Consider the following 12,083-nt stretch of genomic DNA (forward strand, 5'->3'; position numbering starts at 1 on the left):
CAGTTTGATGGTTTGCAGGATGAAGATCCCAACGCTCACTTAGCAAACTTTCTGGAATTTTGCAATACATTTAAAATCAATGGCGTTTCTGATGATGCCATTCGTCTTTGGTTATTTCCTTTTTCACTGAGAAACAAAGCTAAACAGTGGTTGAACTTGTTACCACGAGGGTCTATCACTACTTGGGAACAAATGACCGACAATTTTTTACTAAAATATTTTCCGCCAGCTAAAACAGCTAAATTACATAATGATATCTCTTCTTTTGAGTAGATGGATTTAGAAACACTTTACGATGCATGGGAGAGATACAAGGACTTATTGAGAAGGTGCCCTCACCATGGGTTACCACTTTGGCTTCAAGTACAAGCTTTCCACAATGGTTTGATTCCCTCGACTCGGCAAATGGTTGATACAGCTGCTGGCAGAACCGTCAACAACAAAACACCTGAAGAGACTTATGAATTCATTGAAGAAATGTCACTGAATAACTATCAGTGGCAAGTCATGAGGACTAAGCCAACAAAAACAGCCGGCGTTTATAACGTCGACCAAGTTACTATGTTGTCAAATCAAGTAGAACTTCTCAATAAAAAGATTGATGGTTTACTTGGTTCTACGCAGGTACATCTAGTAATGAGGTGTGACTCAAGTGGAGGAGGTGTGCATACAGAATATCAATCCTTGAATCCTACAATCGAAGAGGAACAAGTCAACTATATGGGTAAAACAACTTTCGATATCAAAATAACCCATACAGTAATATTTATAATGCAGGTTGGAGGAACCACCCAAATTTCTCCTGGGGTGGTCAAGGGAATCAAAAGCCACAACATCCTCCAGGCTACCAACGACCACCCTACCAACAAGAAAAGAAGCCAAATCCTGAAGAGATGCTCTCAAAGTTCATATCAGTGTCAAAAACTTGTTTTAAGAACACCGAGACAGCACTTAAGAATCAATAAGCATCGATCCAAGGACTAAAAAATCAGATAAGCCAGCTTTCCAAACTAATTTCGGAAATACCACTAGGAAATTCACTTAGTAATACCAAATCAAGAGAGCATGTCAAAGCAGTTACACTGAGGAGTGGGAAAGTGTTAGCGGAATCTGAAAAGAAGTAAGCACAAGAAGCCGTGGAAAATGAAAAGAGGGAAGAAAAACTCGAAAATAGTTACAACCCAGTGCCAGAGAAATATATACCACTGGTTCCATATCCAGCAAAATGAAAAAAAGATCGCATTGATGCACAATTCGGTAAGTTTCTTGAACTTTTTAAGCAATTACATATCAACTTACCTTTTGTTGAAGCCATCTCGTAGATGCCTACATACGTAAAATTTTTGAAGGAGCTTCTAACAAATAAAAGGAAGTTTGAGGACTTATCTACAGTAGAACTCAAAGAGGAGTGCTCTGCCATACTCCAAAACAAGTTGCCAACCAAACTAAAAGATCCAGGAAGTTTTATTATCCCTTGCTTAATTGGTAATCTGAATGTTGAAAAAGCACTAGTTGATTTAGGCGCTAGTATTAATTTGATGCCATATAAAATGTTCAAACAACTTGGTCTTGGGAAACCTAAACCTACTAGGATGACTATTCAATTAGCTGATAGATCTGCTAAATATCCTAGGGGTATTATAGAAGACGTACTCGTAAAAGTAGATAAATTTATATTCCCTGTTGATTTTGTTGTGCTTGACATGGATGAAGATGTGGAAGTACCCTTAATTTTAGGGCGCCCATTCCTAGCCACTGCTAGAGCTATGATTGACATGGGTGACAGTAAATTGGTACTTAGAGTAGGTAACGATGAGATGATCTTTAAAATTTACGATGCTATGAGATTTTCTAGGGAACATGATGATTCATGTTATTTCATTGACTCTATTGATCATATTACTCAAGACTCTTTTCAGGAAATTGTACAAGAGGAGACGATAGAACCGTATCTAGCTCAAGACGAGGAGACAGGTGAGGAACCTAATGGCCATTCGTCAAGACAAGTAGAATATGAGGGTATTAAGATAAACGATGAACTTAAGAAAAAACCCTCTATTGAGGAGCCTCCCGAACTGGAACTTAAACAATTACCAAACCATTTAGAATACGCATTCCTTGGAAATAATTCTACATTACCAATTATTTTTGCTTCTAATTTGCAACCCAAGGAGAAAGAGGAATTAATCCAAGTATTAAAAGAACATAAGAAGGCCATAGTGTGGAAAATTTCTGACATTAAAGGAATCAACCTTCTTTTTGCACCCACAAAATTTTGATGGAAGATGAATACAAACCGTGTGTGCAAGCTCAAAGACGTCTGAACCCCAACATGAAGGAAGTTGTAAAAGCCGAGGTAATTAAACTTCTCGATGCTGGAATTATTTATCCTATTTCTGACAGCTCTTGGGTAAGTCCAGTGCAGGTTGTCCCCAAGAAAGGAGGCATGACGGTTGTGACCAACGAGAAGAATGAATTAATCCCAACAAGAACAGTTACAAGGTGGAGAGTTTGGATAGACTACAGGAAACTGAATGATGCCATAAGAAAAGATCACTTCCCCTTACCATTCATTGACCAAATGTTAGAAAGATTATCCGAACACATGTATTATTTCTTTCTAGACGGACTCTCTGGTTACTTCCAAATCCCAATAGCTCCTGAAGATCAAGAAAAATGTAATTCACATGCCCATATGGTACGTTCGCTTATCGTAGAATGCCTTTTGGATTATGTAATGCTCCTTCCACTTTTCAACGCTGTATGATAGCCATATTCGACGAACTCGTGGAAGATATCATGGAAGTCTTCATGGATGATTTTTCGGTATTCGGTAACTCTTTCCATCTCTGCCCTAAAAATTTAAAACGAGTTCTAATTAGATGTGAGGAAACAAACCTTGTGCTTAACTGGGAGAAATTTCACTTCATGGTTCAAGAAGGTATTGTATTAGGGCATAAAATTTCTAGTAAAGGGATTGAGGAGGATAAATCTAAAATAGAAACAATTGAAAATTTACCACCCCCTAGTTCAGTTAAGGCTATTAGAAGCTTTTTAGGACATGCTTGTTTTTATAGGAGATTTATTAAGGATTTTTCTAAAATAGCTAAGCCTTTGACTAAATTGCTAGAAAAAGATATACCTTTTAACTTCGATCAAGAATGTTTAGAAACATTTAATACTTTAAAGGATAAATTAACTAATGCTCCAATCATAATTGCACCTGATTGGAACTTGCCATTTGAACTAATGTGTGATGCGAGTGATTTTACAGTAGGTGCAATATTGGGACAGCGAAGAGACAAGCATTTTCAACTTATCTATTACGCCAGCAAAACCTTAACGGCTGCACAAGAAAACTATACTACTACAGAAAAAGAGTTGCTAGCTGTGGTTTTTACATTTGATAAATTTTGATCATATCTCATATTGTCTAAAATTGTTGTTTACACTGACCATTCCGCCCTTCACTACCTTTTAACTAAAACCGATGCAAAACCTTCACTCATTCGATGGATTCTCCTATTGCAGGAATTCGACTTGGAAATTCAGGTCAAGAAAGGAGCTAAAAATCTCGCGGCTAATCATCTTTCCAGGCTCGAGAAATCCAATACCAGAGAACTAGATGATGTGGAAATAAATGATTCGTTCCCTGAAGAACAATTTTTCGCTATATCTAACTCCGAGGTACCTTGGTTTACAGACATCGCAATTTTTTTAGCTGCTAACATTATCCCAAAAGGTTTAACACACCAGCAAAAGAAACGATTCTTTAATGATGTGAAAAACTACTTTTAGGACGATCAATTTCTGTTTCGCAGATGTGCAGATCAAGTCATCAAAAGATGCGTTATAGGATCAGAAATATCAAAAATATTGGAACATGGCTACTCAGGGCCAACCCGAGGACACTATAATGGCACTAAGACCGCACAAAAAATACTTGAATCAGGTTTTTATTGGCCTTCGTTATTCAAAGACGCTATCAGGTATGTTACTTTATGTGATAAATGCCAACGGACAGGTAACATATCTAAACGTGATGAAATGCCTCAAAACTATATGCTTTCTTGTGAAATATTTGACATTTGGGGTATCGATTTCATGGGCCCATTCCCCAGTTCATTCGAAAATAAATACATCTTAGTAGCAGTTGACTACATGTCCAAAGGGGTAGAAGCCCAAGCTCTACCTACTAATAACGCTAGAGTGGTAGTACGTTTCCTTAAAAAACTCTTCTCGAGATTCGGAACACCTAGAGCAATTATCAGTGACAGGGGCACTCATTTTTTTAATACCCAATTTGAAAAAACCCTTAAGAAATACAGAGTTCATCATAGAACAGCCACCCCATACCATCCTCAAACTAATGGACAAGTTGAAGTAGCAAACCGAGAACTCAAACGGATCCTTGAAAAATAGTAGAATCAAGTAGAAAAGACTGGGCAACAAAAGTAGACGATGCCTTATGGGCTTACAGAACTGCTTTTAAGACTCCTATAAGGACATCACCTTACAGACTTGTTTATGGAAAAAAGTTGTCATCTACCATTCGTGTAACACCCTGATCTTTGGGCCTGGAAGTATTGGACCTTGAGTCTAGGTTCGGGTGGAAAATGGCCCGAATAATTTGGATGTTAATTTTATTTCATATGTTTAGTTTAGTAATTAAATAAATTACGAAGGGTTTATGGTGTGAGAAAAAAAGGCCCAAGAGTAAATTTAATTCGAGGCAATTCTTGAATTTTAATTTTGGGAGAGAGGGTTCTGGCAATATGGGCTTTTAAAGTTGAGGTGGTAAAATAGGACACAAATAAGGCCTTGGTAAAGTGGCAAGGTGGCACCACTAAGTTCCTAAAAAAATGGCGTCTGGGAAGGAATTAAATGTCCAGGGTTCAAGTTGCAAGGTAGGCATATTGTTATTTTTTTTTAGGGATGTGCCTGGCATGTGATCACTTAAGTGAATTTCAGCAAGGGCCTTAGGGAGGTTGGGCCGATTGTTTTAGTTGATATTAGGGTTAGGTTCTTTTCTTTTTCTGTCTTGGAGAAATAGGGTTAGCCACTTGAAAGCTTTCACTGTCATTCATCCTTTCTGCGTTCTCACAACAGCCGTAAACGCAAATTCCTTCTCCTTGGTGCCGATTTCTTCTTCCTCTCTTTTTCCTCCATTTTCTTTCTTCCTTTTTGCTTTTTCTTCTATTCGAAACCTTCTGATCACCTTACTCACCTCCTCTGTCGATCCCATCCTCCACAAAACCTCCATAGCCGATTTCCATAAAAGCCGAAATCCCGAAAACTCACTTCTTGTGCCAATTTCTCCAAGCCAAAATCCTTCAGTTATTTTTGTTCTTTTTGATAAACTTTCATCTTCTCTAAACCCTTAGTATCTATCGGCAACATTACTTCAAAGTTATAGCCTCAAATCGTTATCTTCTTCGTCACTTAAAAAGCCAAAATACCATAGATTTAGGGACTTATAGCTGAAACTTCAGATCTCCTGGATTCTAGTTCTACTATCATTTAGAGGATAGATCTATAGTAGATCTGCATAGAAATCAAAAAGGAATAAGTGGTAAGTGCTCATCACCTCAGATCTAGTCTTATATTACAATTTAAAAAAGGTGAAGTCCCTAAAATCTAGGGAGGCTATCGATTTGGGCATAGGGCTTTAAGGGTCTTTAACCGACAATTTGTTTTGGTGATTAGTGTCTTCTAGAGGTTTGATCAAAGGCTTGGATCTTTGGAACAACTAGACTTAGATTTAGTCATCGATTTTTGGCAAAAAGGTAAGATTCTAAAGGCTTTAGGGGCATGGTTCGAATATGGGTTGTTGAATATTGGGATTGGTTGTTGTGGGTTGCAATCTAAGAATTGTGGTAATCAATTGTAGGACATCGTAAGGGATCTCAATAGCAGTCATCGTGAAACAGGTATGTATCGAACACCCTCTCATAGTTCAATTCGGCAAAAGCCGAAATGCCAAAATCCCAGCATTTCATGGGCTTGTGAGTGTGCGAGTGCTCACAAGACGTTTAGAAATCACTAGATCTGAAATCACAAAGTGGTAATGTAACACCCCAAACCCGAGTCCGATCGTTGATTTGGGTTAAGGAGTATTACCGAACAAGCACAAAATTTCATTTGACTATAATCAAAAGAGTCATCTCAAGTTAATGGATACATTTATTCATTCTTAAGTTCAATTCACGTTAAAACATTTATAACATAAATGGAATATCAACCAAACATTTATGTTAACCAAGTGAAACACATATAGTAACTTAACAAGCCATTTTCGCATGGCTATAAATATATACATCACCAAAAAGATACTTATTTAACATCAAAAGCCAATCCTATACATGCCATTATCAAAGTTCAGCTACAAGGGTACCGAATGTGTTTAGATAATGTGGACGACTTCGACTTTGAGAATCCCAAGACCGATAGCTAACGAACGAGATCTATAAAACAGAGAATTTAAAGGACAGAGTAAGCATTTCGATGCTTAGTAAGTTTTAAGTAATGAAATCATTTAAAACTAAAGCATAGAATTCATAAGGCTAAATAAATACACATACGCAAAATCCCATAATCATGTTACTTCACACTTCAACCAATATACTCACACGCTCAGAATCTAAATTTCACTTAAATCAAAATTCATGTATCCCGAATAAGCTATAGACTTCATACAACCCTATGTAATGACCGGGAGAGAACTATTCAATTGAATGATCACAATTTATACCGAATCAAATTTTCCAATGTATATACGATACATACCTGATCATCTTAGGGTTGTGAGCACATTAATTGGAATTATTACAGCAGGATCGCACATTTCCAAACACAAATACCTTCGGGACTTAGCCTGGATATAACACCAGTACGAGTGCGTTCGGAACTTAGCCCGGATAAAACAACCAACACGAATGCCTTCAGGACTTAGCCCGGATATAACAACCAGCACGAATGCCTTCGGGACTTAACTCGGATATAAGAACCAGCAAGAAATGCCTTCGGGACTTAACCTGGATATAACAACCAGCACGAAAGCCTTCGGGACTTAACCCGGATATAATCCTCAATTATCATGCACATATATATCATAACACATTAGCATTTCAATTACATTACTAGAACACAAGCACAACATGCTTATCAACCCTTCCACTTTCGGCTCAATAGTCACATACAATTAACACGATTTCATTTCACTATTCTACATGATTTCTATAATTATTCGGCTACAAGTCATATGCACAAATCATTTATTTCACTACGTAATTCACATAGAACCATTAGATCACGATTTATTTATTATACTTATATATATCATAATTTTATCAAATCATAAGCTAAGTTCCATTACTCAAAGACTTACCTCAGATGTTGTCGAACGATTTCAACGGCTATTCGATTACTTTCTCCTTTCCCCTATCCAACTTTGATCCTCTAAGCTCTTGAGCTAAATCAAACAAATTTACTCCTCAATCAAACACAGACATACTGCATCCATATACATTTCAAAACCAATTCATTTGAATCAATTGTCCACTTAAGTCTATCACCATTTCGTTTTCAAATTTGTGTACTTGGTAAGTCACATTTAACAATTATATATATATAACTTTAATACATATTTATATTTTATAAAATGTGCCATGACTCAATTTTATGCTTATTTATTCTCTACCTAATTCTCATGAACAACAAAGATTTATATAACTTTATGCTACCTTATACATGAATTTAACTATATATCTAATATACACATATATATATATATTCGAATGTCTCAATGACACAAGGTGTATACATAAGGCATTAACATACATATATATATATATATATACCTATGTGTGATTATCATAATTTAGTCGATTACTCATGTTATGCACAAACACGTATAGACACACACACACATATATATATAATGCATGCCTTGATATCGTATAAATCCCATTTGGCCCTAGCTAAACAAACTCTGCTTCCATTTAAATTTCCATTTCATGACCAATGTAGCAATTATCATATTAGTTTCACCTATGCCAAACAATGACCGAATCACTCAATCGCACTTATAGCCGATTCTATCTTGTTCATATTAAGATCATAACTCACTTAAAATAACTTCTAGTCTTTCACACTCTCATATCCATTATTATAAGTATTGCCGAATACTTAACACAACTAAGCTAAGAATTTACCCAACATCATCTTACTTAATTTCTACTTATTCATCAAAATAACAAATACGAAGTATTTAGCACCTATGCACTTAAATCGAATTAGCAAACACCTATAGACCTTGGTCAAATGCCATTAAACACAAGTTATCAAAATCTTATGATTCAAAAATCAAACTCTTAACAATAATGCACAATGCCGAACCCTTAGATGATCAAACATCTAATTCAATCAAGTTAAAACACCTAAATGGCATTTGTTCAAGACATTAAGCAACTACATGTTCGGGTATTACACATATGAGCATTAACAATTCATACTATTAATAAGCTCAACTTCTTGCAACATCAAATTCTTCATCAAAACTTAAAGGCTATAATCAAATTATTTCCTCATCAACCATAACCGAATGTGCAATCCATCCATCAAGATTCAAAATGTTTTGGCATGGGCTAAGTAAGAAACAAGATGATTAACCTAAAACAAGCTTAAATTTCAAAAAATCTAACACCATTCACTAACTTTTCTTATGTTTCAAATGACCGAAAGTCTTCCCCCTTCTCTTCCTTTCAATTCGGCCAAGAAGAACAAGGATGAAGCTTTGTTTTCTTCACCCAAATTTTCACTTATTTCTTTATTATTAATTCATTTTGTATATTAAAATGTTAATAAACAATTTAAAAAAATACATATAATATGTGTTAATCATTATCATGGCCAGCCACTATCTCTAAATGGCTAATTAGACATGCAAGTCCACCTTTTTAACAACATGCATAAATAGACCACCTTAAAATTTACCCATTACATTTCACAATTGTCTCACTTAAGTCCTATTTAAAATTTTCACATACAAATGACAAAAATCAAAGCATGAGACTTTCACAAATGCATTTACACATATAATAGTCATAGAATTTAATAGTTAATTATTTTTAAGACTCGATTTTGTGGTCCTGAAACCACTTTCTGACTAGGCTCAAATTAAGGCTGTCACAACTCTCCCTCACATAAGGAATTTTCGTCCCCGAAAATCTTACCAGTGAATAAGTTAGGATATCGTTCTTTCATAGAGTTCTCGGGTTCCCAAGTAGCTTCTTCGATCCCGTGCTTGAGCCGTAATACCTTTACTAGCGGAACCTTTTTGTTTCGCAACTCTTTCACCTCATGAGCTAGGATACGAATCGGTTCTTCTTCATAACTCAAATCAGATTGAATTTCAACCTCTGATGGATTAATTATGTGCGATGGATCGGATCTATAATGTTGAAGCATCGAGACATGAAAAACTTTGTGAATCTTTTCAAGTTCAGGGGGCCAAATCAATCTATATGCGACTGGCCCAATTCGTTCGGATATTTCATACGGCCCGATGAACTTCGGACTCAATTTGCCTTTACGACCAAATCTAAGCACCTTTTTCCAAGGTGAAACTTTAAGAAACACTTTGTCTCCGTCCTGATATTCAATGTCTTTTCGTTTTAAATTCGCATACGACTTCTGACGATCTGAAGCTGCTTTCAGACTTTCATGGATTACTTTTACTTTCTGCTCAGCATCTATAATCAAATCAACCCCGAAAATTTTACCTTCACTAAGCTCGGTCCAAAACAACGGTGTACGGTATTTACGACCGTACAAAGCCTCGTAAGGTGCCATCTTAATGCTTGATTGAAAACTATTGTTGTAAGCAAATTCAATTAAAGGCAAATACCGTTCCCATGAACCACTAAACTCAAGGATGCAACATCCCAACATATCCTCGAGTATCTGAATGATCCGCTCGGATTGACCATCAGTCTGGGGATGAAAAGCGGTGCTAAAATGTAACTTGGTACCCAATGCTTCTTGCAACTTCTTCCAGAATTGCAATGTGAATCTCGGATCTCTATCTGACACAATAGAAATAAGTACCCCGTGTAACCTCACAATCTGAGAAACATACAACTCGGCTAGCTTGTCAAGTGAATAATCCGTACGTACGGAAATAAAATAAGCCGACTTTGTCAATCTATCAACAACAACCCAAATCACATCTTTCTTACTTGACGACAATGGCAACCTAGATAAAAAATCCATCGTAATTCGATCCCATTTCCATTCGGGTATCATGATCGGCTGAAGGAATCCTGAAGGCACTTGATGTTCCGCTTTCACTTGTTGACATACCAAACACTTCGAAACAAAGTCAGAAATGTCTCGTTTCATACCATGTCACCAAAACTGACGTTTCAGATCGATGTACATTTTCGTGCTACCAGGATGGATCGACATTCAGCTATTATGAGCTTCGTTCAAAATCATCGAAATAAGTTCTGAATTTCTTGGAACACACAATCGACTTCTGAACCTCAAACAATCGTTTTCATCAATTTGAAACTCTAAATCCACATTCGAAACACATTCAGCTCGTTTAGCCACCAATTCATCATCAACTTTCTGAGTTTCACATATTTGATGAATCAATAACGGTTTGGCTTTTAATTCTGCTATCAACACATTATCGGATGAAACTGACAAGTGAACATTCATCGCCCGCAAAGCAAATAGTGATTTGCGACTCAAAGCATCGGCAACCACGTTAGCCTTTCCAGGGTGATAGTCAATAATAAGATCATAATCTTTCAACAATTCAAGTTTACGTCTTTGTTGCAGATTCAAATCTTTTTGAGTCATTAAATATTTGAGGCTTTTATGATCCGAATATACATGACATCTCTCTCTGAACAAGTAATGTCGCCATATTTTCAAAGCAAATACTATGGCAGCTAATTCGAGATCATGAGTCGGATAGTTTTTCTCATGTGGCTTCAATTTCCTCGATGCGTAAGCTACAACTCAACCCTCTTGCATCAATACACAACCCAGCCCATGTAAGGATGCATCACTGTAAATGGCTAACTCTTTCCGGATTCGGGTTGTACTAACACTAGGGCTTCCGTCAAAAGCGTTTTCAGTTGGTCGAAACTTTTCTGGCACTTTTCTGACCATTCAAACTTAATATCTTTCTAAAGTAGCTTCGTCATTGGTGTGGCTATCATCAAGAAACCTTTTACAAACCGTTTGTAGTAACTAGCAAGTCCCAAAAAGCTCCGAACTTCAGTAATATTTCTTAGGGGCTTCCAATCAAGTATGGCTGAAATTTTGCTCGGATCAACTCGAATACCCGATGCGGATACTACATGTCCCAAAAAGCTAACTTCTCTCAACCAGAACTCACATTTACTGAACTTAGCATATATAACTGCTTATCCCGTAAAATCTGCAACACTAATCTCAGGTGCTCGGCATGTTCGATTTCATCTCACGAATAGACCAAAATGTCGTCGATAAACACAACTACAAACCGGTCCAAATACGGTCTGAAGATCCGATTCATCAAGTCCATAAATATTGCAGGGGCATTAGTGAGCCCAAACGGCATCACTAAAAACTCATTGTGACTGTATCTCGTTCTAAAAGCAGTTTTAGGTATATCTGAGTCTCAAACTCGCAACTGATAATAACCCGATCTCAAATCTGTCTTTGAAAACACTGAAGCTCCCTTCAGCTGATCAAACAAATCATCAATACGTGGTAACGGATATTTATTCTTTATTGTCACTTTATTCAATTCATGATAGTCGATGCACATTCTCATGGTTCCGTTTTTCTTTTTCACAAACAATACTGGTGCACCCCAAGGTGAAAAAGTTGGTCGAGCGAAACCTCTATCCGTCAATTCTTGCAACTGAGTTTTCAATTCTTTTAATTCGGTTGGTGCCATATGGTACAGTGCTATCGAGATTGGTCTAGTTCCAGGTACAAGTTCGATGCCGAATTCTACCTCTCGAACAGGTGGTAATCCCGGTAACTCCTCAAGAAAAACATCTGAATACTCACATATGACT

The 12,083-nt window shown here is 36.8% G+C and overlaps 1 non-coding gene across 1 annotated transcript; it reads right to left on the reverse strand.

The window, feature by feature from the left end:
- Positions 1-241: 241 nt before the first annotated feature.
- Positions 242-347, reverse strand: LOC128287519 (small nucleolar RNA R71). Its single transcript, XR_008278218.1, has one exon. It is a non-coding gene; the product is annotated as a small nucleolar RNA R71 (small nucleolar RNA).
- Positions 348-12,083: the final 11,736 nt, after the last annotated feature.

This window comes from Gossypium arboreum, chromosome 13 (genome assembly GCF_025698485.1).
Source record: "Gossypium arboreum isolate Shixiya-1 chromosome 13, ASM2569848v2, whole genome shotgun sequence".
Classification (NCBI taxonomy): Eukaryota; Viridiplantae; Streptophyta; class Magnoliopsida; order Malvales; family Malvaceae; genus Gossypium; species Gossypium arboreum.